This window comes from Neodiprion lecontei, chromosome 6 (genome assembly GCF_021901455.1).
Source record: "Neodiprion lecontei isolate iyNeoLeco1 chromosome 6, iyNeoLeco1.1, whole genome shotgun sequence".
Classification (NCBI taxonomy): domain Eukaryota; kingdom Metazoa; phylum Arthropoda; class Insecta; order Hymenoptera; family Diprionidae; genus Neodiprion; species Neodiprion lecontei.
The window spans coordinates 30,214,392-30,239,655 of record NC_060265.1 but is presented as its reverse complement, the minus strand read 5'-3'; the positions used below and the strand labels follow the sequence as shown (position 1 = coordinate 30,239,655).

Here is a 25,264-nt window from a genome sequence, read left to right as displayed (position 1 = left end):
TTGATTGCCACGGCTGTCGACTCGGCCTGACTTCAGGGTCGTTAATATGTCTCGGAACAATGGGAGGAAACCTTTCGTAGATTTCGGATCCCCGTACCCGGAGTTGCCGGACAATCGAATTTTGGTCCTATGGCAACAAGGCCGTGCCTGCGTCGAATGTCTTCCTATTTTCCCTTTGTCAAAGGCAAGATTATTCTCACGGCACCCTCGAGACGTCGTCGGCGGCTTCCTTTCCCATTAGCATATTCTTCGCTGTTTTTCTCCTGCTTCCGATGCTTTCCCATCCCCCTCCCCCCATTTTCGCCCAACTTTGCATAACGTCGTCGTACTTTGGCGGTCATTCTGCCGCCCGAACGGCCAAGGGGAACTTGAAACTTTTGAAAACTCGTCCCGGGAACCGAGGAAAATTCATAACCGACTGCGACGATTGGCTTTTGTTCTATTTATTCCACCGGAAGTTTACGGCCCGTTTGTCCCCCTACCCTTCCATCCTTGAGCGAAAGTTATTTCAATTATACGAACTGTTCATTCAACCATCAACCCTTAAACTGCAATTATCCCTTATATACGACTCGGATCACCCGAAGTACCGTAAAATGGGGAGAGCCACTTTCCCAACCTCTGGAATCAGCTTTTCTCCTCCAGGATCATACAACGAAATGAATCGTCTGGCGCACCTTCGTCGTCCGCGGCGTGAAGAGGTCGTCGGGTTCGTTTGGAAGAAAAAATTATCGTTCCCGATTCTCCTCATAATTGCTTTTCCCCAGATCCCTTTCCAATTTCCAAGCACTCGACAGTCGTGAGAAAGGCTGACAATGAGAGGCGACGGTATAAACTGCAATTGAGAGCTTGGGGAGAATCGAACAGGAATATTAATATGAAAATAGAGGAAGATTCCCGTTTCACGCGCGCGATTCAACTCGCACAAAAGTTCAAGGGAATCCTCGAGACGAAGTGACTGGCCGAGAGCCAAAATTATGGTAATTTCGAGTATCAAATTTGCGTTTAAGCGTAGACTCGCCGCCGGTATCGCGTTAGCAAATGCAAGGCAGACGCGAAGCGTACCGTGTATTTATATGCGCGGTATCCTGGCTGCGGTGTGGATAATGTCGAAACTTTATACCGTGACTGGTGGCCGGAGTTCTACCAGCTACTGGCGGCTATACCTTGGCACAGCCAGACGTCCTATACGTCATGCGAATTCCGTCCGTGGTCGAACATAGCTGTAATATCACGGGGAGAGGAGAGAGCCGGAACGAATCAGTGGAATACGGGGCCCGATTCCGGCTTGTTCTCCGCTCCATTTATCCGCTTGAAGCCTCTTGGTTCCTCCTCCATCCCCTTTTTCATAAAACACTCGCGGCGAGGAGCTTAGCCGTAAATTGTAGCGGTCGTTGCGAGATAGTGGAACGGTTAGAGATGGTTAATTACACGCTAGAATTAGTCCGCGTTCCTCTTCCGCTTCCCTTCTCTCCCCAACGGCGACCACTGGCCGGCCGAGCAGCAGCCAGTAAATGCTTTTTCCCAGTAATGTCTCGAAAAGTAGGTAAGGGTATGTATTTCAACTCACACCGTTGGATAAAAAGTATGTTGATTCGAAGCATTTCCCCTTCAATTTTATCTGCATCCATTTACAAAATTTTTATTTTTCTATTCTCTCCTCCCCTTACTTTCCGCAATAACGACGAGTAGATTTCTCTTTCCTTCGATTCATCTTTCGGAAAGAAACAAGTCGGACCTACCTACTCTGCCGCGACGAATCGTCGACTAGCGTTTGATAAATATTTCGCGTAGAGAGGTTCAAGGGGGAAACAAGAAGGAAAAAGAAATAAATAAAAGCTTATCTTTTCGGATTGAAGAAGTTAACGTGTACACCAGCCCCGTGACCCCGGGTATAAGCGGTAGTCCCCTGATTTACTCTTCCGTCACTGATTTATTTTCGGTGTTTCGCTCGAGCAGCTATACAAACGTCGGATATTGTCTGTGCGCATTTCGTGCCTGGCCAGAGTCCATTTTCCGATTCAACAAAAATGGACAAAACGGCGAAACAGAGACCGAGAAATGCGCCTAAGCGATGCTCCGGTCAACGTTCAGCATACCGTGTCGACAGAGGAACGCGAACGACATTCCCAAGGTTTTATTAAAGCGAACCGAGCGCACGACGTAGAGCGGTGATATTAAAAGAAGTTGCAAAGGTTAATACCATCGAGCCCGAGATATTTTTACCGTCGACTCTGCAGTATCACGAGACAAGCGTCGTCGCAAGACGCGAAACTTTTTCCATGCGCGGAGACGATAAGGTTGGGTCGTGGTCACGGATGCAGGTGCCGTTCGGTAACCTCTAAACTTCCGCACGGCATAGGGGTAATCAGGCGGATTGAAAAAAGCCGCGGTGAAATTTCTCCGAGAAAAGTTTGTTGAAAAACGCGAAGCTTTTCCAAGAACGAAGGAGAAGACGCGAGACGAAGAGTCGGAAAGGTAAACAATCCATCTCGTCCCGGAACTAACAAGCGTTCGCCGTTCACCGGAAGAGGCGAAGGTTCAAATATAATTCCGTCGTCGTTGTCAAGTGGCGTCGATTGATAAATTACGTCCCGTTCGAACGCCTCGGAGTTCCGGCGTTTCGCGGCTCTTCCCTTTGACGACGGTGAAACGCGAAATATGGCGCACAGGTGCACCTTTTCGCTTAGGTTATCGACGGCGTACCCTCGAAATCACTTGTTCTCTTCACCCCATGAGTTATTCAGGAGTCGTTCACCGCACGCCCTGCACCCCGTCGTCCGCCCCGTTCCATCGCGTTTCCTATTTGTTTCATTTTCCCCAGCCATATTCCCGCCGCCACGCCGCTGCCCTCCTTCCACTTTTCCACTTTTCCACTTTATATCCTTCATTGGCTTCCGGGAACACACAGAGTTTTGCCCCGTAAAAACGTTACGGTATTTCAACCCGGGTCGGGTCAAGCCGCCTTTTTAGACCCCCAGGACCAGCGAGCAGTCGTAACGGACCGTCTATAGATTATCATCCTTGCCGATTGATTTTACGACGACGGGAGATCACGACCGTTAACGGAAGCAGAACAACTTACAATTGCACAAATTTAACACCGTTAAGGTTAGTTTACCGATTGTTGACTTTTTTTGGTTGTATCCGTTTCATCCTTAGTTCTAAAATTTATAGCGACTAACCCTTTAGCAATCGGTTTTAGTCATCGAGAAGCTCATAATCTGTGCCGTCAATTTATAATTTTTTAAAATACAAGGGTCAATAATTGGGCCTAAGCGTGTCAATAACTGAATTTTTCAGCCACACTTTCAATGTCATCGAAATCGAGATAAATTTTGCACTCGGGAGACATGCGTGGATATCAGCAATTTTGCGAATTGTATCATACCGACCCCCGAGTTGTTTCGACGTCGATAAAACAGCGAGACTTTACAGGCGGAGCCGCTCGTGATTCTGCGCTATGTCGTTAAGGAGTAACCGTGCGCCTTTTACTGCGAATCACAAAAATCGAGGAGGACGTATCAGCGATTTCGTTTTACTATCTTCCGAAATTAATCTCCGGCATTTCGCGCATGTTCGATGCTCGTGAATTACGTTACGTTTTTTTTTTTTTTTTTTTTTATCATCGTAGCGGTTTATTTTGCTTCTGATATTTTTTCGAGGTTTTACGCAGATGCAGATCACTTGGTTATTTCTATATCCAGGGACGTAGCAGCGCAGAGGTAATTTTCCCGCGATATACCAACGAAAATTTTTGGCACGCCGAGAATTTTTCAGGATTATATAGCTCTCCGCGATACTGGCAATTTACCAATTCGCGAAAGCGGACAGTGAATTTGAATTTTCGAGCTGGATGTAGAGCGTAGCTCCAACTGACTCGAAATGAAATCGAGGCTGATTGAAAATAATTGTAGAGAACAATCACGGTAGAACAAAAAAAAAAAAAAAAAATTGAAAATGCTCTGGATAAGGGGAAGAAAAAGCAATAAAGCAACGGAAAGGAGTGAGTGAGAAAGAATTTGCTGACGCGTCAAAACACTTAAAACTCTGCACATTAAAAAGTCTGTTGAAATATTTTAAAGCCCTTTGAAATTTTTTTTTTCATTAATCCCTTTCCACAGGCTCGACGAGATTAAGCGATGCAAGTAAATTATACCAGTGACTTAAACAGCGGGGCAATTTACAAATCTCATTTCACTTTGTGCAGATGAATTTCAATCAAGGATCAGGAGCGTTGCCTGCAACAGTCGGATCTTCTTTCGTTGCAGTTTAAGCAATATCGAGTTTTCGAAATTAGGTTCCAATTAGTTCTCGAATTCAACCATGCACTGTCAATTACCGTCCCAGTTGAACGTAAAATTTCATCACACGTATACCGCTGTCAAATGCTAATATTCCTCTCTCGGTTCGACGTATGATGTTCGTCCCTAAAAATTTCAGGCTCTATTCGCACACGCACGGTCTACGCATACACGCGCAAATAGAGTCAATCACGCCGGCTAATTCCGCGAGAGTAATAACTGAAGTATAAATTGAGGCGTGCCCGTGGCAGTTAGCTTTTCAGAATTAATTGCTCGGGTCTAATCAATTGAAACAGTCTGCTAGCGGCGGGAGCCGTCGGGCGATTTCGAACAATCAACGTCGCCTAAACTCTTCAGCATTTCCAAAACGTAGAATGCCTGTTTATTGAGCCGCGTCTCGGTTACAGAAGAAATTTCAATCAAGTTGTCGAAGAAGAATCTAAAAATAGAAAGAAACAATAAAAGAAAGAAAGAAAGAAATAAAGGGAGTAAGAGGGAGAAGGGCGGAAAACGGAGTAACAAAAGTTTTAAATAAAAAAGTTTCCCATTGAAAGAAGAACTTTCAAAGCATATGTCAAAGCATTTCTTCAACGCTTTATATGTACGGTATATGTGTATACGACACGTGCGGCAACTATGTGCTACAGCGACGTCAACGTGTTGTGCAGGACGTTTGTAAACTAGAGCGTGGGCGTGACGTACACGCTTGCAATACCTTGCAGGGAGCGAGGAGTGGACGGATCCATTCATTCAAGAAGGCTGGGAAAAGTTCTTTGAGTTCCTGTATTCCCTGCACCATGTGCAGGGAAAAGTTTTCGCCGACGCATTTCAGAGACTGAGAGAAAAAAAAAAAAAAAAAAAGAGAAGAACGAGGAGAAAAAAGTCGAAGAAGTTCCGGTCGTTGGTGAAAACGATACCCGACGTATTCGCGCGAAGAATCACGATCAAAGAACGAAAATAACAATCGGACAAGAATCGGACGATCCACGGATATTGGAGGTAAAATATCCGTCGAGGATGCTGAAGGAATTTCTGTAACACGAGAACCGTGATCCGGACAAAAAAGGGATGAATATGAAAATCAGCGAAGATGAAAGGGAAAGCTCGTTCAATGCCAAATGGCACGAGTAACGAACAAAGTGGTCGATGGTCGTTGTGTGACCATCGCGACAAGGCCCAAAGGAGTTCGAACGTCCAATTGACTGTTTTCCTTCGTCCCCTTTTTCCCTCTTCTGTTTTTCGTACGATTCATATTGTTACAAAGGGTGAAATCACCCCTTTTGCCCCCTCTTTAATGATCTAGTAGTCGGCATAGATAAAAGACGTTTATAAACCTCTTATGTCTTTAAAAAGAATAAGGTTGCTGCGCCAACCGATATTATTGTAAAAACAGTCTTGTTTCAGACTTTAAACAAGAAACACGTATATTGCATTAAAAGCATTTATCACGATATTTTTGTTCACGCCTTTGATCTGATAATAAGTAAACTCGCGGATCCATATTTTATTAACGTAACGCCTAAACCGTTACAATTGGTGTCAGAAGTGGGATCTTGAGTTCTTATTAATCAAGTTGATTCAGTGCGTGAAATAGTGAAATAAACTATGAGTAGCGGTCGTTTAACACGCTCTCGTCGTCGGGAAAGTGGCGGTGAAGAACATTCTATCACCGAAAATCCGCAGCTTCCCGAGTCTATTTGTGCACCTTCAGTGGACTCTTTACCTGTCCCTACGATGGTCTCAGTTTCACAAATCGACCTACTAAAAATTATGAGCCAACAACAAGAAGCCGCCGAACGTTATCAACGGCAGCTTCTGGATTCGGCAAGACAACAACAACAACAACTTGTCCAGTTGCTTCAAGAGCAACGAGAACAGCGAGAAAGGGAGCTTACCACTCAGTTGGAGCAGCGGAGGCTAGACAGAGAAGCTCAAGAGCGTTCCGAGACTAGTCTACACGAATTGCTCCGGACAACTGTGGCGGCTCTTCAGTCCGTTCATCAGATGAGCGGCACTGAGGGACCAGCTGTTACACCGCAGGGTTCCAGAGTTGTTACTCCGCTTCCCTCTCCTGTTCCCTCTCCTGTTCCAGTTCCTACTGTTCAGGAGGTCCAACATCCAGGTCGAACCCAGGATGTTCCTGAATCAAGGTCTGTGCCTTTTATTAGGAGAGTAGATGAATCTCCAATTAGTAGAATGAGAGTAAATAATGAGGCTGGTTTTTCCGAGTCTTTGACTCAAGTTCGGCCTCAATGTTCTCATTTTAATCAATTAAATAATTCGAGATTTCCTGAGGTTGTTTCTCAGATTAATGAGAAACCTCTTTATCCTTTAAAACCGCCAATTTTTGACGGAAAAATTCCATGGGCGGATTATGAACGCCAGTTTAATACAATTGCTAAACATAATCAGTGGGACTCCGCCATGAGGGCCCACAGTCTTGCCTCCTGTCTTCGAACGCCGGCTTTGAATGTTTTAACGGCGTTGTCTGAGGAAGAAATCTCTGATTATGAAAAACTTAGTTCTGCATTAAAGTTGAGGTATGGAAATGACCACTTAACGAAACTGTACACGGCACAGTTACAGACAAGAAGACAAGGACGAGACGAAGACCTCGCGTCTCTTAGTCAGGACATTGAACGGCTTTCTCGTATAGCTTTGCCGGATCACGAGCCGTCTCGTAACTTATTAGCAACGCAAGCTTTTTTGAATGCGATTAATGATCCGGAAATTAAAATGGCCGTTGGAACGTCGGGCCTCACTTCTCTGCGGGAGGCAACCGCCAAAGCCCTCGAGGTGGAGGCAATGAGAAAGCAATATTTTGGGTTAAGCAAACTTCGTCGGATTGAGGTGTCTGAAAACACCTCAGGAAGACAGAGTGTTGAATACTCGGAGGAGCCAAAACCTCAAAATTATAAAAATAGAAATAACGGTAACAATTTTAAATCAAGAAATCGAGGTTCTTTTCAAAACCGTCGAAACGAGCGTATAAATAAAAACGTGGTCGTGACAAGTCAAACTAGCTTGACTTGTATATTTTGTAAAAAAACAGGCCACGACGCCAATCATTGTTTTCTAATTAAAAAAATTAGTGGAAAACCGATGCAAGGCTCGAATCCAAATTCTTATAATTGGCGTAAGAAAAATATAGAAAAAGGGGAAGCAGATCCTCAATCGAGTTCTTCAACAGGAACTCACTCAAAAAACTAGTTTCAGATGATTTGTCAGGGCGAAAATCATCGCAGATTGTTAATAGTGAAAGCCCTCTTAGAGAACAGTTTTTAATTAGAAGTCTACGACAGTCTGGTCTTTACGCGCGCGGTACTGTGAATGGCGTCGATTGTCTGTGGGTAATAGACACGGGCGCGGAGGTAACCGTAGTTCGATCGGATCTCTTTAAATCCGATGACCGAATTGTTCCCTCTTTTTCTCTGCGAACAGCCACTGGAGAGACGACCCCGGTTTTGAGACAGGCTACTGTCCAAATTAACCTTTTTGGGTGTATCGACTCTCCACATAAGGTTTTTATAGCAGATATAGAGGATGAAGGTATTTTGGGAATAGACTTTCTTACAGCTCATAACTGTGTTATCTCGACTAAGAGAAATTCACTAGCTTCAAACAATCGCGAAATAACTCTTTGTACAAATAGGAATGGAATTTATTGGACTCCTCCTAGAATTCGAGAAATAGAACTGTCGGAAGGTGATTTGCAACAACATTTTCCTCTTCATTTACGGAGCCTTGTTGAGAAATCTTCGATTTCGTTAAATTTAGCTCAGGAAGAATCGTTTAAATCTCTTTTACTAGAATTTAAAGATTCTTTTGCGAAAGATAGTAGTGATAAGGGCCGATGTACTTCTGTCAAGCACAAGATCGATGTCGGAGAGAGTTCACCAATTAAACAAGCTCCTCGAAGACTTGCTCTCAACGCCCGAGAAGAGGTGAAGAAGCTGGTGGAAGACATGTTAAAGAACGATGTTATTGAACCATCGTCTAGTCCCTGGGCCTCACCAATCGTCCTTGTTAACAAAAAGGACGGATCCAAACGATTTTGTATCGATTACAGGAAGCTGAACGATATAACGAAGAAAGATTCTTACCCTCTACCCAGAATTGACGAGACACTCGACCTGATAGCTGGTGCAACTTGGTTCAGCACCATAGATCTTCAGAGCGGATACTGGCAGGTCGAAATGGATCCTCTAGATAAAGAAAAAACAGCTTTTGTTACGGGTTTAGGAGGATTATGGCAGTTCAAGGTTATGCCGTTTGGTTTGAGTAACGCCCCGGCTACCTTTGAACGAATGATGGAAGCTGTTCTCCATGGGCTCACGGGCAAAATATGCCTCGTTTATTTAGACGATATAATCGTTTTTGGCAAGAACTTTGAAGAAGAAGTTCAAAATCTCAGACAAGTTTTCGCTAGGCTGAAGCAAGCAGGTCTGAAAATGAGCCCGAAAAAATGTCATCTGTTCCAGAAAGAAGTAGGCTTCCTCGGACATATCGTTTCAGCACAAGGTGTGAAAACCGACCCATCCAAAATAGAGAAGGTTTCTTCTTGGCCGACACCTAAGAATAAAGAACAAGTTCAAAGCTTTTTAGGCCTTTGTACGTATTACAGAAGATTTGTAAAAGGTTTCGCTAGTATAGCTAAACCTCTCCATCATTTGACCGGAATCAAGATTCCTTTTGACTGGACCCCGGAATGCGAAGAGGCTTTCAAGAAATTAAAAGAAAATCTTATTTCTTCGCCGATTTTAGCTTATCCAGAGGTCGAAATTCCTTTTATTTTAGATACGGATGCATCTCTTTCAGGAATAGGCGGGGTTCTGTCACAAATTCAGGGAGGTCAAGAGAGAGTGATAAGCTATTTCAGCAGAGTTTTGAGTAAAACCGAGAGGAATTATTGTGTCACTCGTAGAGAGCTTTTAGCTGTTGTTAAGACCGTAGTACATTTTCACCATTATTTGTACGGCAGGAAATTTTTGATACGTACAGATCATGCTTCTCTCAGGTGGCTACTTTCGTTTAAATCTCCCGAAGGTCAGGTAGCTAGATGGTTAGAAAGGCTCGGTCAGTACGATTTTGATATTCGTCATCGAGCAGGAATTCATCATGGAAACGCCGATGCTCTCTCTCGAAGACCCTGCGAGGAAATGCCAGAGTGTAAACAGTGTGCACGATTAGAGAAAAATCGTGACCCCTCTCTTGTAATACGGAAGATTTCTTTCGAAAATAACCAGGAGGAATGGAGAAAATCGCAACAAGAGGACGACACTTTGAATCAAGTGAAGTCTTGGAAAGAAGCAGAAACTCGCCCAGACTGGCAGGATATATCTTTAGCCGAGCCAGATTTGAAAATTTATTGGGCTCAATGGGACTCTATCCTTTTAATTGATGGAATTTTATACCGAAAATGGGAATCTGCAGACTTGAAAGAAATCAGGTGGCAACTTTTGGTTCCCAGGTCACGAGTTCCGGAGATTCTTGCTCTTTATCATGATTCTCCTGCAGGTGGACATTTCGCTTCAAATAAAACTCTGGGCAGAATTCGCAACTTCTACTTTTGGCCTCGTTGCCGGATGGACGTTGAAGATTGGTGTCGAAGATGTCGAGTCTGCACGGCAAAGAAAGGACCTCGAGCGAAGGGACAAAGCTCTCTTCAAATTTACAACGTGGGAGCTCCATTTGAAAGGATAGCAATGGATATTCTTGGACCTCTCCCGATAACCCATTCTGGAAATAAATATGCTTTGGTTATTGCTGATTATTTTACTAAGTGGCCAGAAGTGGTCCCTCTCGCTGATCAAGAAGCCTCTACTGTAGCGCAGGCATTCGTTAAAGAATTTATTTGTAGACACGGAGTTCCTCTAGAACTTCATACTGATCAAGGCCGAAATTTTGAGTCGACCTTAATGAAAGAGGTTACTCAGATTTTAGGGGTTAGAAAAACTCGTACAACTCCTTTGCATCCGCAATCTGACGGCATGATAGAGCGTCTGAATCGGACTTTACTACAATATTTGTCGTCCTTCGTAGAGCAGAATCAGAGAGACTGGGACTCCTGGATCCCTTTCTTCCTCTTATCTTACAGATCTGCGATTCACGAGACGACGAAACAGACGCCAGCCCTCATGCTTACTGGAAGAAATCTTCGACTTCCGTCAGATTTAGAGAAAGGCCCTGTTCCTGTGCGAAGACAGCATCAAACAGATTATGCCTTTTCATTACAACAACGTTTAGAAGAAATTCATCACTTTGCTAGGAATAGAATTTCTATGTCTTCAGATAAATTAAAAACTCGTTATGATATTCGAGCCAGAGATTTAAAATTTAATCCTGGAGATTCTGTTTGGCTCTTTCAACCTCGAAGACAGAAAGGACGATGTCCAAAGCTACAAAGAAATTGGGAAGGCCCTTACTTAGTGGTTAACCGGATAAATGATGTTGTTTATAGAATCCGAAGATCTCCTCATTCGCGTCAGAAAGTGGTTCACTTGGATCGTCTTGCTCCTTTTGAAGAGGATCAACCTGGAACAGTCTCTCCAAGACCAGGGACATCCTTCGAGGTTAGATCTTCAAACGAACACCCTTGACGACTGTGATCGATTTGACCTTCTTTACAGTCGGTTATCGATTGGGAGAAGAATTTACCTTTCGGAATTCGTTTGAGTAAAACTCGACCGCTTACGATTATTATTGAAGGAAATATCGGATGCGGAAAAACAACTTTCACTAAGAGGTTTTTAGCAGATCGCCAGGTCTGTACACTTTTAGAACCTCTTGAAGAATATCGAAATGTAGCCGGAATTAATCTTTTAGATTTGATGTATCAGAACCCAGATCGTTATTGCTATTATTTTCAACATTTCGCTCAAATGGTTATGTTAGATAGACATCTGCAGACGACTTCATTGCCTGTAAAGGTGATGGAAAGATCGATATTCAGTAGCAATTGTTTTGTAGAAGCTCGTCGAAGGTTAGGTAATTTTCGCGACTTCGAATCTCATTTATTGACAAAAAATTTTGATCTTCTCATTCGCTCGCCTGAGCTCAGAGTAGATTTGATTGTTTATTTGCGAGTTTCCCCAGAAACTTCTTTCGCTCGAGTCAGTTCCCGTTCTCGTGAGGAAGAATCGAGTATTTCTTTAGAGCTACTCAGAACTATCCATGAGGTTCATGAAGATTGGCTAGTAAAACAAACCTTTTCTTCTTTATCGGCTCCTGTTTTGGTTATCAATGCAGAATCTGCAGCCGATCAAGTTTATTCTAGCTTCTGTTTTGCAATGACACACGGATAAAGTTAAACCTTTCAATTTAATTTTATTTTATTTACATTTTTAAGAATATTTGAACAGTTTGAACAGAATTTTTTTTTTAATATTTGAACAGAACAGAAAAACTAAATAATTTGAAAGTGGTATGCGGTTTTAATAATTGTTTTTAATTCAATTTTTACGGCTTCACATTCGGAGCAGCCTTCCGTCGGTTTTGCAATGAAAATGAGACTATCTTTGCAAACGTTGCAGGTCGTATTGTCCTTCAGAAAGGTTACGTGTAGGTCAACTTCACCTCGCGGATGTTCAGGACTGGAATTTTCACAATAATAAAAAAAAAAAAAAAAAAAAAAAAAAAAATTCAATTTAAATTTCTATTTAAATAAGGGGTTGTTTCTTGTGTTTGTTTTTCCATTTACCTGCGGGTACAGCATGACGTGCACAGAAGACCAATTTTCCCTTCTTCGATTCGGAAATCGAAAAACCCACAAGAAAATTTTTTCCATTGATTCTGGAATACGTTTTCTAATTCTTCTTCTGACAAGTTTTTTAAACTAATAAAGTCAAAGGTTTGGGCTAATATTCCCGCGTTTATTAAATTATGAATTTTTGACATAGTTCTTCTTACTACGGAAGCTTGATAATGGGTTGTTATTTCTGGGTTGCTAATCAATTTGAAATTTGTTTTCTTCGGTTGTTTCTTTCTAGAAACTTCTTCTCTGGAATCGAGTTTTGTGTCGGATAGGCTTTGGTTTAAGGAATAATGTGAAATGAGTCACGATTATTTTTCGAGGTCGATGAGCGATTGCTTGATTTTCACATTTTATTAACCTTAAGTGTCAGTTTTTGTGAGCACTTTTTCAGGATTATTTGACACAGCCCTTTCCTTCCAATCTTCCCCGATTCCTGACGATGACTGGTGGTTTTATTTTGAAGAAGGACGCAGAAATAATTCAGATAAGATCGTTTCTTTTCTTTTGAATACGTATTCAATTTACTTTATTCAAGTATTCTCCCAAATTCACTTAGTGAATTTGAATTGTTATACCATCACTCACATTTGTCCTTCCAAAACTCTAGGGTGAACTATTCCTAAAGAAGTCACCCCACGATTTCCTTATTTTATATGAAGAGAAGTCTGTTTTCGTCTTATTTGGACCTGGAATTGTCGGTTCCCGTTTCGGTGTTTTCATCCGAACCTGTTTCGGAGGGATCCTTCATGAAGAAAATCGAATTTCTTCCCGACGTCAATCTGGGCCGTTGCGGAAAACTTTGTATTCATGAAGCCACATAACACTTAATAACACTAACCTTTATAAAACATGGCACATAAATTTTTGAGATTATTTAACGCTCAACTATCTGCTCAAGGTTTTCTGTGGTTTACCTTGAGACTGTGGGCAAATGCCAGATAGTAAAAAAGGGAGTTTTTAAATTTCTAGAGCCACAGCTCCAACTCACCTTTGAGCACTGACTACTGGATCACCTTTATAATTGTTTTAACTTTCCCGAGTCGGGACGACTCTTTTCCTCGGGGGGGAGTAGTGTTACAAAGGGTGAAATCACCCCTTTTGCCCCCTCTTTAATGATCTAGTAGTCGGCATAGATAAAAGACGTTTATAAACCTCTTATGTCTTTAAAAAGAATAAGGTTGCTGCGCCAACCGATATTATTGTAAAAACAGTCTTGTTTCAGACTTTAAACAAGAAACACGTATATTGCATTAAAAGCATTTATCACGATATTTTTGTTCACGCCTTTGATCTGATAATAAGTAAACTCGCGGATCCATATTTTATTAACGTAACGCCTAAACCGTTACAATATTATAATCCGTCCCAAGGCCGAGGTTTAACACCGCCAATTATATAACCTCCTCGACGTCGAGCCTCACCTGTAACGCATAACAAGAGTCTGCACAAAAGGTGGACCAAATCCTTTTTGATCTCTCTCACGGCTGAGAGCCGGTAAAACGGACACAAAAAGCGGCTGGAAGAGTGCAGCCTAACGACTGTGACGAATTTAAGAGAATGGTAACGCAAAATGGCGGTGTGAATTTCAACAGGAAAATAAAGGATCCATGCATCGACGTCGTGACCGCAAAACCGACTCGACGGTGGCGTCATGACGTGGAAGGTAAATACCTCGACGTTTAAACGTAAACTAGCAGTATTCAACGAGACAATCGCTTTCACGTGCAAATCAACCGGGTACTGTGTACTTAGGCGTACCGCTGCACGAAGGTTCGTACATGTGCATATACATACATATATGTAAGGTACAAGGCAACGTTCTGAGAAACGAACAACCAGCCAGTGCACCAGAAGCACACCGTGTCACCTTGCAATTAGCTCTTCCGCCTTAATCTGTTGAGGCGGAATTTACCCCTTGAAATAGCGGTTCTCAGAATGGGACAGGGAATTGACTTCATTAGTCTGCGTGTAAAAAGCTCGCTCAGAAACACTCGGAACTCGAGTTTCAAGATATTATACCTCTGCACTCTGCACTCCTCGTGACATTCTAAGTTCGCTTCATCTGCCAAATTAACTACGGCAATCTCCGTTCTAAGTTTTCATAGCCCTGTAAAAACTGCGAACAAAAAATGCGCTGTGAACTTCTGTAGAATATTTTTTGGTGTCAATCCAACACTATCTGACGCTCAAGCTCTGAATTGACCGCGAGAATTTTTCTACAGTAGTTGACACCGGCTACTTTTGGTCAATTTTAACACCGTAAATTTTCTACCATACACAGATTCATCCATGCTGTCGGTTTAACTGACAACTGCTGACGATCCGCGGTGGTGAAATGAAGCAGTTATTTTCGGAAAGTCTGAAAATACCTTGGTTCCCATAGCGAGTTCAAAATTGAATCGTACCTACTCGTCCTGCGAATCAATGAAGCGCGCATTAATCGGTCCGCGTGAAAGCGCGGATCGCAAAATCGGCCATGCGAACCGAGCGAAGAACCCTAGAAGAAGAAGGTTTAAACCTGCAATGAGCTTATAAATTCCGGATAAGTTTAAGCTGGGTTTCGAATGACGTGGGAGTCGTCGGTGTCTCGCAAGGCGACACGAAGTGGGTGAGAAGGTATACCTACGGATTAATCGCGGCTAGAAACGCGTCGCGGAATTCGAAAAGAGGACGAGGTAATGCCAGGGTAAATAATTCAGACGCCCTTCGCAAATTCATTTCAATTCTCAAGGCGTACCGAACAGATTTGGCAGCTGCCGGGGCGTCGAGAAGCTTCCGAGGCGGCTGCTTTTCTATATACCTACGTCGAGCCGTCGCAGGATAGGAGCAGGGATGAGAGGAAGAGCTAGGAGCCCGCCGGCAGAGTCGCTACTCAAGCTTTTCTCGATCCTTTCTTACTATCGCTTCGTATGCGACGCATTCGCTTACCCGATGTACACATGTATATGTATATATATGTATGTGTATGTATACACGCACACAAACCTACTTCAGACTTGATCTGCATTCTCCCCCGACTTTTCCCCCCAGCCAACAAACTCAAGGAGGAAAACCCTGTCTGCGTAGCTGGTCGTTTGATAGCTTTTCCCACCCGCCCCTTGATTCTTCCGTCGGTACGTGGTCCAAGTTCAAATTTTTTACCCGCTGTACGGTGTCGCAGTATTTTTCGTATCGACGAACTAGGAGTGGGAAGGGCGTGAGTTCTCCGTGCGGAAGACACGCGGCTGGGATTGGAAAAAATTTCTTGGAATTTTTTCCGTGTTTTTGATACGCGTATTATTTGAACTGAAACTGATTTTCATTCGCAAGATTGTACGTACGTATATGGTTACTGAGAAGTTAAATATAGATTGATCGGATAAGACGAGATATGAATTTCAATTCGCGTTCGTGCCGCAGCTAATAACGATATTTTTTCTTCTCAGTTCCCCCGCGGTTTTTGATATACTCATACACCGATAAGAATCGGCATTCGCATTACCGGTTCGGTTGGTCCGCAGGCAGGCAGTGATCCGATTATGAGGAGGAAATTTTCTACCGCCGTTATAATTTAGACATTAGTTGCCCGGGGAAGGGGAGACGCTAATTCAATAATATCGTGGCGTAGATGCCTATAACGCGGCGTCGAGAACTCGGAATTCGTGTTTGCCGAGCGAGTTGAAGCGAAGAAAAATTAGAGGATGAAATGATGACGATCTCGGATCGAAAGAAGAAGAAAAATAAATCACAGAGCAATTCGCCCATCCCTCAATATAATTGCTGCGACGTAGATGAGGGCGAATAGTATCGGTTTCCGCCCGAGGGTAGATGAATTCCGAGCGGAAAATGAATAACCCCTCCACCTCTTGCCTTGTCTCACCTCGTTTTCACTGTCTCTTTTGTCTCCCCTTCTTTTCATATGCAACGTGGCGATACCAAGTCTGCGGCACAACTGCACCGTGCGTGCGAGTGAAACAATCCGAGGGAGCGCACGTTGCTGAAAACGTTCCGATCGAAACGCCGTAATGGCTGCGAGTGAAACGAGAAGCGTAAAAATGTGAAATGAAAAGGTGCAGCACGTGTTATAACAACGACTCCGCGAGGCTTGGCAACTTTTCTAACCCGCGCAACTTTGCACCTCTACCGATAGAGGAGAGATCCGGAGGAATAAAGAGGCGGAAACAAAAGTTGAGCCAAGGGAGAGACCTCGCAGACGAGTGCATCGAGGAAAGGGTGACCCCGACCACGGAGATGGCGAGGAGCAAGGGTTGTGCAGAATCGTGTGTGCCCGGGTGTGTACGCAGTCCGGTCCGTGAAAATTTCAAATATTAAACGCTTCATTTGCTGCTGAAAATGGGGCACGCAAGCTCCGGGTTTGTGATAAAAGTTTTATTGTTCAGGAAAAAACACCGGTGTTGAAACAGTTAATTGGAGTCGAAAAATCGGGGATCAGTTTTTCACCCCGTGCTGAAACTGCGTATGCACGTATCTGTAATTTAGATTTTTCAACAACGCTTTACACGATACACGATGAAAAAGAATGATTAATTTTTGTGTACTTTCCTCGCTTAAATCAATGCTTTCCTCTTAGCAAATTTTCCATTCCCTAAGGATATGAAATTACATCAATCGGCCGCGTTAATTGAAATTTCTGCTTGCGCGGATCAAGTGACTGAGAGCGAAGCACGGATAGTTAATAATATTAACAATGGGTTCCAATTTTCAACGCAATTTATTTTTCCACTCAAATACGCGTAGGTAAATCATAATTTGCAAGAAACAGAAGATAATACGGCGCCAAGTTCTATCCGCGCTCTAATTTTCGTTCAATTTTCTTGTCTATCGATCGAAATTCGAACCTCGAATTAGTTTAATTGGAAAAACGAGAGAAAAAACAGACGGAGGGTGGCTAAAATGCCGTTTCTTAATTCGCAAAAATACCCTTCACCCCTCACTCGTTAGTTTTGCTCGACATTTTTTCCCTGGCTCGTTTAAATTGGCGACTTTAATAGAAAGAGAAAAAAGAAAGCAGAATACTTCTGCGATATCAATCACGAGCTTGATTCAAACCGCTCCGTCCCCGTAGCTGGATGATTAAATTTTCTCGACGACTGCATCTCAACGTCTGACCAACGAATGACACCCACCACTTGTCCGACAACGCGACGATCGGACACGGTAGAAATCGAATCGCGTGACTTTTTCAAGCATATTCCGATGCAAAGTATCGTCAAACCGTAGTGTGGAAATAAAGTGAAAGAAATCGCAGCGACCGTAAGGGGAAGTTGAGACACCGCACCGATATCGTTGAGCAGGAAGCGTGAATCTTCGCGATCTCCCCGAAAAAGATTAACTCGACGCGATACAGCCGACGACACCGCTACACATAACCGATATACCGGGTTTTATAGGAAGCCGATTTCCAAGTCGAAGCGCCGAGGAATATGGGTATAAGGTATATGCATAGGTATAGGTATAAAGGTATAGGTATACCGTATACCTCGAGTTATGAGATGGAAGCGAAAATTTATCATACTATGAAATATTATCTTGGGATCCGTGAGGAGAAAAGCGTCGAGGTATATAGGATCAGCGGAGGTAGCGATGACGGGCTTTGCAAGTCAAATATTAAAATACTCCGCCGCAGACTCAATAAATCTGATTTATTATAATAAGATCTTCTTCGCCCGGGTCCCGGCTACGCCCCGAATACCTCGCCCTTGCACCCGCCCGCCAACACTTATCCACATCCTCCTCGGCGTACCTCGAAGAAATCGGAGGATTTCCAATCAGGCGTGAAGACGTTCTTCACGTTCCGATTTCACCCAGGATCCTTCGTTCCTCGGTGCGAACGATCGAACGAACGAATAGAAGAACGGCTGGGGGACGAGGAAACCGTTCTCGAGTTTGAAAATTTTTCCACGCGATCAATCGCGATCGTGTTCCATCGTTATTTTGAACCCCCGGCAAACGAAATTAGCGCACCTATTTTATTTTCCCGTCCCGTGCTATGTTAGCGTATATAACCTGCCGCAATGCACCAATCGATAAGCGGCCGCGATTCCGTTACGTAATACAGCGATGTGCCTGCCCGCTCTAATCGGGCGAAAATAGTTTTTCACGCGTTGAAAGGAGTTCCCTTGGAGATTAAATACTCGGTTACGACCGGTTTCGCACCTACCCGAATCCCCGATATGAAGTGGATGATCGAATTTTGATACGTGACCTTCCGCCGCGGAGAGACACGAGCGGAATGGTCGCGCCACGGCCGTTAATAAATTAGTCGACCGACTGCAGAGACGCGTATGGACAGTAGAGACAAATAGTAATTAGCTGATCGAAACGCGGAAATCAGTGCCGCCGTGTTCTGGATAGAGTGGCTAATGAATTAATCAGATCCGGGTGGCTGGGATTGCGGTCGACGAACGATGAGATCCGGAGAACGCGCACGAGGCGGAAGGTCGAGATCAAATTCGGGCTTTGATACCGTGCGGCTGCCTTTGTCGAGGTGCAATTAGAATTTATAGAATTGCCGCGGAAATGATTGCAGCGAAACAATGCCGAATCGCCTCGTTCCGGAGATAAAATTATTGCACGTGGGGAGAAAGTTGCGAAGCCACTGCGGAGCGGAAAAACGCTTCCACTGTTTTCACAACCCACTTTAGCGCGGTGATTTGTTGATTTTACGCTGCCATTTCTCTGCGGAAAAAGAGAGAACGCTGCTAAAAGCCCGGAGAGTGATTTACCCAACCGGATGGGGTAGTTTTTCTCCTCCGAAATGCATCGCAAATGCACTTTTATCGACGCCCTTAATTCCTTCCTGGCTATTTTTGCGGTTCTGACGATGTACACCGTCGACAGATTTCGCATCTCTCACAGAGAATTAATCGCGCCTTCGCCGTTCCTTTTTCATTATTTTCGCCAAACAGAAAATCCATCTCGCGAACGTGACGTTATCGTTCTTTCGTTCACAATTATTCAACCGTCCCTTCGCTCCTGTAAAGTACAAGGCAAACTTCGGTAAGACCGAGGCTGCATTCGGAATCACGCGGTCGAATCTCGCGGTACCGAATGGAAATACCGTTCATCATCCTCGATTCTTCCTACCCGATATAACAAAATCAATCAGAATTATACCGTAAGTGAATTCAAGCTCGGCAATAAATTTCTATAGGTTTTTTTTAACGCACTTCGAGCGAAATTACATTTTCCGAGAGAATTTAAACGCGCCCACGCCACTCAAAGCACGTACATACCCATTCATCCTGTTCGTATACAGCTGCCTCGAACTGTTGGCGAAGAGCAAGCAAAGCATATTAAGAGCTTTATTCTTTTTCACTCTTCATTATTACCGCGCTGTTGAAATTTTCAAGGCATGTACGCGTATTGCAATACAACAGGTAAGATGAGAGCTGAGCTCTTGACATTGAACTGAGATAGAATTAATCTAGGATCGATCGATCGGATCCAGAGACTTCGTAGAATCGGCAATCGAAGCGTGGGCCGCGGTGCGGAATTTCTATATAATTGGCAGGAATGGAGCGGTAACTCTTGTCAGGACCTAAAACAGCATCCGCGAAGTCCTGGCGAGACGGGAGAAACATCCGAAGCATCCCCGACTGCTAGGATTCCTTCACGCTTCGTCTATTGGAAATATACGCTTGGCACATTTCCAAGGCGACGGCGTCCGTCGTCCCCGCGGTTCCCCCGAGGAAGCAGCCGAAACCCTCGACGACGCGAACGCCGCCGAACTACGGAACGTATATTTTCCTCCTCTTCTTCGACATTCGGAGAAAATATCACGGATCTTTACCGATTCTGCAGCACAGAGGACGGGAGGCTTCGAGGGAAAGATTTTTTCGTCAATTTGTTGCCGAATTCCGAGTATCGTAATTTCGGATGTGTCTTTATTTTTTTTTTATTATTTCCTCTCTGTTTCGCCGAGAATCGATGAGGTGTGTCGGCAGGACGGTGACTAAGAAACGGTCACATCCCAGGGGAGACATTTTCGAAGTAGGACTTATTTTCTCTCACACCTTTCCCCTCTTTCTTGCGCTCATTCTTCTTCTCATTTCGGCACTTTTACTTCCGCCCTACCGATGCAATACGGGGGTAATAAAAGAATAAAGTTATTTCGCCCCGGCGGATATTCTCCTCGGATCCCCAAGGACGTTGTAACACGTACGCTCTCAAAATTGCGAAGCAAATTACTCGAGACGAGCCGTTCGATTTCAAACATCACGGTTTCAGCTAAAGGATGTACCTTCTCTGATTAATTCCAAGGATTATTCCCAGGGCTTCCAAGCGTGCAATTTCCTGGATGAGTACCTGTACGATATTAGAGATATCCTGGACTCTGATTAAGGTTCAAGGTATACGGAAACTCGCAGTTCAGAGAAAAAACGCCGGGCGCAAAGCATGACTCAAGCTTTTCTTCTCACGTAGCTCAAAGTTCGTGGAAATAATAAGTTTGAGGGCTCAGACCTTCAAGTCGGCTGTGTAAAACGCACAAGCTACTTTTCGCCGCACCGAACAAACGTCAAAAATAAACGATGAACAACAAACCTCCCCCGCCAAAAATATCTTTCCCGACTTTATTCTTTCCAGCGGCAGACTCTCACGGCAAAACAAAATGTGGAGGAAAAAGTTCCGCGGAAGAAATCAGAACTTTTGTTATTCGGCCCGGCTGGACCAGATGGCGAGCCACTTCGGTGACACGGGATTGCAATTCGGGACGGTATTTATAGCGGTAAAGAAAGGTAAGAAATAAAAATGAGCCGAGGTAGAGAAATTAAGTTTAAACCGCGCGGAATTGGAGGGATGGAACTGTGAAAACATTTCCTCTTTCCTTCGCCATACTTTTCGCAGGGTCCTTGAGTCACTTTTTATTAAAGACTGTCATTGTGTACCGCGGCTGGGATGTACCAATGTCGGGTACTCGTCCTGCAACGTCTCCTTCACCCCTTTATATCACTTTCTTTTGCTCCACTCGCCAGTTTTTGTTACCTACGTGTTTTTTCGGCAATAGAGATGATAGCTATACCCGAGTATCGCTGTCTGCAAGTGACCTCTTGTTTACTTTATTTTTCTTTTTCTTTTTTGTTTCATTCTCTTTTACGTTGTACTTATTTTCTCTTTCATTACTGTTATTTTACCATTTTCGTAATAAATATCTCGACCTTTTTGGCATGTAACTTTCAGACTTCAAAGCTGACGCACCTTTTTGGTATGATTTTTTCGGTTTTCAACGGTTTCACAATTCCCCGCCATCATTAATTGACGTATTATACTGACTGCTGATGCCAGCTTTGATCTCGTAATTTAATTACTCTAAATCGAAATTCGATACAACCGTTAATCCCGTTACGGTCGTGTATCTGGTAAAATACATCACGAGGCGGAATGAAAGTGAAAGTAAAATAATATAGGAGAATTTATATTTCATCGGAGTGGAAAGAAATGATGATGAAGTGCAATTGTTTCAATCGAAAGAGGAAAAAAAAATGTCCATCATAAAATTACGGGACGTTGATAAATGTCGTCAGAGTAAGTATGTCGGATTTCGCACCGAGCACAAATACCGATTTTCGTTATGGGAAAAAAAGGAATGAAGAAAAGAAAGATTCTCTGATAATCAGTGATAAATGGATAAAACGCTTGAGGCTCATACATCAAGTAAAGAGGATTCAGATTGCAAGTGGATTGGAAAAATGCTGTCGAGTGAGATGAAAAAAGGCGAGATAGATGAGCGACGAAGTAGATCGGAAAGTTCGTTCGTGTCTTTTTTCACAAGGGTCGAAGAGAAAGAAGAAATGACGAGAAATATTCTCCAGGAAAATGTCGATTTTCAATTGTTTTCCTATTAACTCGTACATAGGCGAGGATTTTATCAGCGTCAAACGGCGACGGTAAATCAATTTGAAATGTATCAACGGGAAGAAAGAGCAGCTCGTCGCAAATCCATTTACAAAAACGTACGCATATGTATGTATGGGGCATTCAACGCCTATTCGGTAAACAATTGACCATGATATTTTTTAATTTCACTAAGGATCTCTTCTACGTTAGTACGACTTCTAAAAAGCACCCGAGAAAAAAATATAAATAAAAATATAAAAAATGCCATGGTCAATCATTGACCGAATTGGCGTGGAAAGCTTCATTATATATACGCACAGTACACCTAATATTGCGCGAGCTGTCAATTAATATTCTCGAATATCGTCTGGTACGGTTATACGCCGCGTTGGAAACTGGTATCCTACACAGCGCACGCGATCGATCAGAGTCATTTATAGAAATGGAACTGGCACGTAATGCGCGAGGCTCAACGTCAAGCACGAGCTAAACGTTTGTGGCAAATGCTTTCAGCGCCGCACAATAAAACGACCGCAAAAGTTGAACCGATCTTTGTTATAAACCGACAAATGGGATTGCGATTCTACAGGCGATTGACTGAAATATAGAAAATATCTTTCCAACTTTTCACTACTTACGAGGTGAACCTAGATCCGGAGACGAGTGTGAGCCGACGAGGAGGAAGGAGGAACTTGCAAATTCATCACAGAGCACTTCTAGGAGAGCGGTTGAATCATTGTTCCAAGATTACCTAACACTCGGCAGCAAGAATCCATTAGCGCGAGAAACTTTGGTCTAAATGGTCTAGACTCTGGACTCAAGTCTGCGGAACTCTGAGCCCGAAAACTTAGACTATGAAAGGTAGTGGAAGCGAGGAGAAATCTCGAATGCACGACTGGGAAAGAACTTTTAGCCCACTCTTCTGATCACGTCTAATCAGTCCAGTGAAGTCGAGTGAGACGTCATCTTGACTTGAGGTAAATGGTATAATGTTGGACATGAATTAAGATGTCTTCAACACGACAGCGATTACGGAATAAACGGCTCAGCTTTTTTCCACTCGATAGAAAGCTCACCGTGGCAGGTTTTCAATTTGTGCCAATGGACGAGCTGTCAGCCGCAGGGCGACCGCCACCGATTTACCTGCCAAGAAATTCCCGTTTCGTACGTTCCTCAGTCTTTCTTATTCCCCAACTCATTTGAAAGTTAAAATTGGCACGTGGCGACCGAACATCCACGCCGTTGTTCCTCGTCTGTTCAATTTTTCTCCAAGACACCGAGATTTCACAGTAATGCCCGCTAAACCCGTGGAGAAATATCAATATCCTCGTATCCATACTCGTTCCGTGCTTCAAGCAACTTTGTCATTCTGAAAATGTGTTGGAATATTCGTTCAAACTTTGTCGGAAACTGGAGCCAAGCATGTATTCTACCTGTAATTCATTTTGCTGAAGAATTTATGAAAACACGAGAACATCGATCGTCCGGAGCAAAATTTTGATGCAACTACTCGATGGATCGAGTAATGTGGGCGAATGGTCGGCATTCGAAACTCTCAAACCACGTACGGACAGGAGTCTGCAGGGACTCTAGCAACATTCTTGGCAATATGTGCACTCGAGAGATATATTGCACCGTGTTTTCCACAGGACTAGAGGGGCGGGGATAAGTTCTTCCCATCCTCGGGGGAGAATTTCAACCTCATCCTGCAATATCGCGATCCCCCGCTGCCAAGTCAGAGTTCGATCCTCACGGACTTCGATATCACGAGGAGAAATTAAACGATATCGAAGCTCTGCTCTTCTATGCGTTTACTAGATGAAACGTTAGTGGAGATCCTCGACGTGTCCTCCGGACAAGAACGATTATTCCCAATTTAGCAGTTTTTTCACCGACTCGTGAATCCCGTAGACAAGCGAACCCAGCCTATAATGACAAATCCGCGTGTATTCCGCTGTCCGCATCTGTTTCGCCCTGGCGTTGGCGCTCTCTTGAATCCTCTCTCCACCTCTCCCAATCTCCCTTGAGTGAGCCCTACCTTCGGGCTCAAAGGATTAATACTTCTCAGAGAGAAAATTATTACTGCAGAAACGACGCCGCCAGGAGCGAGAGCGAAATTATTTCAGCTCAGCCCGACGTAGTGCGACCCTCCTCAACTCCTCGAGCCAAATTTTGACACAGCTTTCAACCCAGGCCACGGCTACATGAGCGAGTTTTAGAATTTATACCAAAACCCATGCTGCAGAGTGGTCCCAGGGCTTTTGATTACACACGAAATACGAAACCGGGGGAACGATTTTCGCTCACGGAGGCAATACTGTGCGCGATGTTATATGCAGGGTAGACGTCGGGTGCGTGGTTCCCAATTATTGGCCGGTCGAGATGAAGTTTCAGCAATTTCATGCTGCGACGAGCGAGAGAAGTAAGGGTTCCTAGCTGACCCGGTCCGCGGAGCTTCTGACCAATTGCCGCAAATTCACGAACACGATAAACGCATATAGGTAATAAATGTATCCCCGTGTCGCTTGATCTTTTTGGCCAAAGTGGGGCGAGATAAATCACGATTCGATTCATTGGCGTGGAAAAACGAGCATCGAATAAAAGATACTAAACAATAGGACGCTGTCGCGGTGGCGGGCGGCCAGAGCTGTTCATCATTCCCTGGTATCGAGGATCCTGGACGTATGTGAACGAAGATCGATAACCTTGTTGGAGGCAGAGAAACAACGGCGAGAAAAATATTGTCGCGAGTAGATTAAATGGGTCGCGATACTGGTTACGCGTCACGAGCCGATGATGCCGTCCTTCACGGATCTGTACCAACACTTGCATACTTACTTCGCAATCCGGTGTAACAACGTTTATTGTTCTTATACTTGGCGGGATAATTTGTAGGTTCGTTGTGCATTTTCACGTCGCGTTGCGAATTACTCTGGTGCATGGTAAAAGAAAACGGACGGAAAGACGCGAGACCGCGGTCCGACTGCAGCCTTGTAACACTTAGGAAAAGGTGGGCAGAATCGAATGTCCTCCGCTTATACGCTGTAGAAAAGAAGAAGACAGAGTAGAAAAACCTTTCACTCGCTGCCTGCTGAGGAGCAGAGCTGATGAATCGACCAACGGTTGATGAACTCGATAGCTTATTTTCCTAACGTCATACATAGATTCCGTCACCGAAAACAAGAGAGACGAAGCAAAATCAAGCATCCAGTTAGAAGTGGTTAAAAATTCCGGATCAAACAGTGAATCCTGCCACGCCTGACTTCGGGTCGAAGCTTGAACTCTTCGTGCACTTGGTACAAGATACCTGGGAATCGGTCGCCCTTTCGATTCGCATCGTGAATTTTCACAACGCGTTACCAACCTCCAT

General features: G+C 43.9%; 1 protein-coding gene and 1 long non-coding RNA gene across 4 annotated transcripts in view; one reads left to right on the top strand and one right to left on the bottom strand.

The window, feature by feature from the left end:
* The window catches only part of LOC107226428 (leishmanolysin-like peptidase), a 207,421-nt gene that overhangs the window by 44,259 nt on the left and 137,898 nt on the right, over positions 1–25,264 (bottom strand). The gene's annotated exons all lie outside the window — the stretch shown is intronic.
* The window catches only part of LOC124295185, a 179,013-nt gene that overhangs the window by 39,527 nt on the left and 114,222 nt on the right, over positions 1–25,264 (top strand). For both annotated transcript variants that reach the window (XR_006905079.1, XR_006905080.1), the window contains exon 2: positions 20,644–20,795. This is a non-coding gene — a long non-coding RNA (uncharacterized LOC124295185). The remainder of the gene's footprint in view (positions 1–20,643; positions 20,796–25,264) is intronic.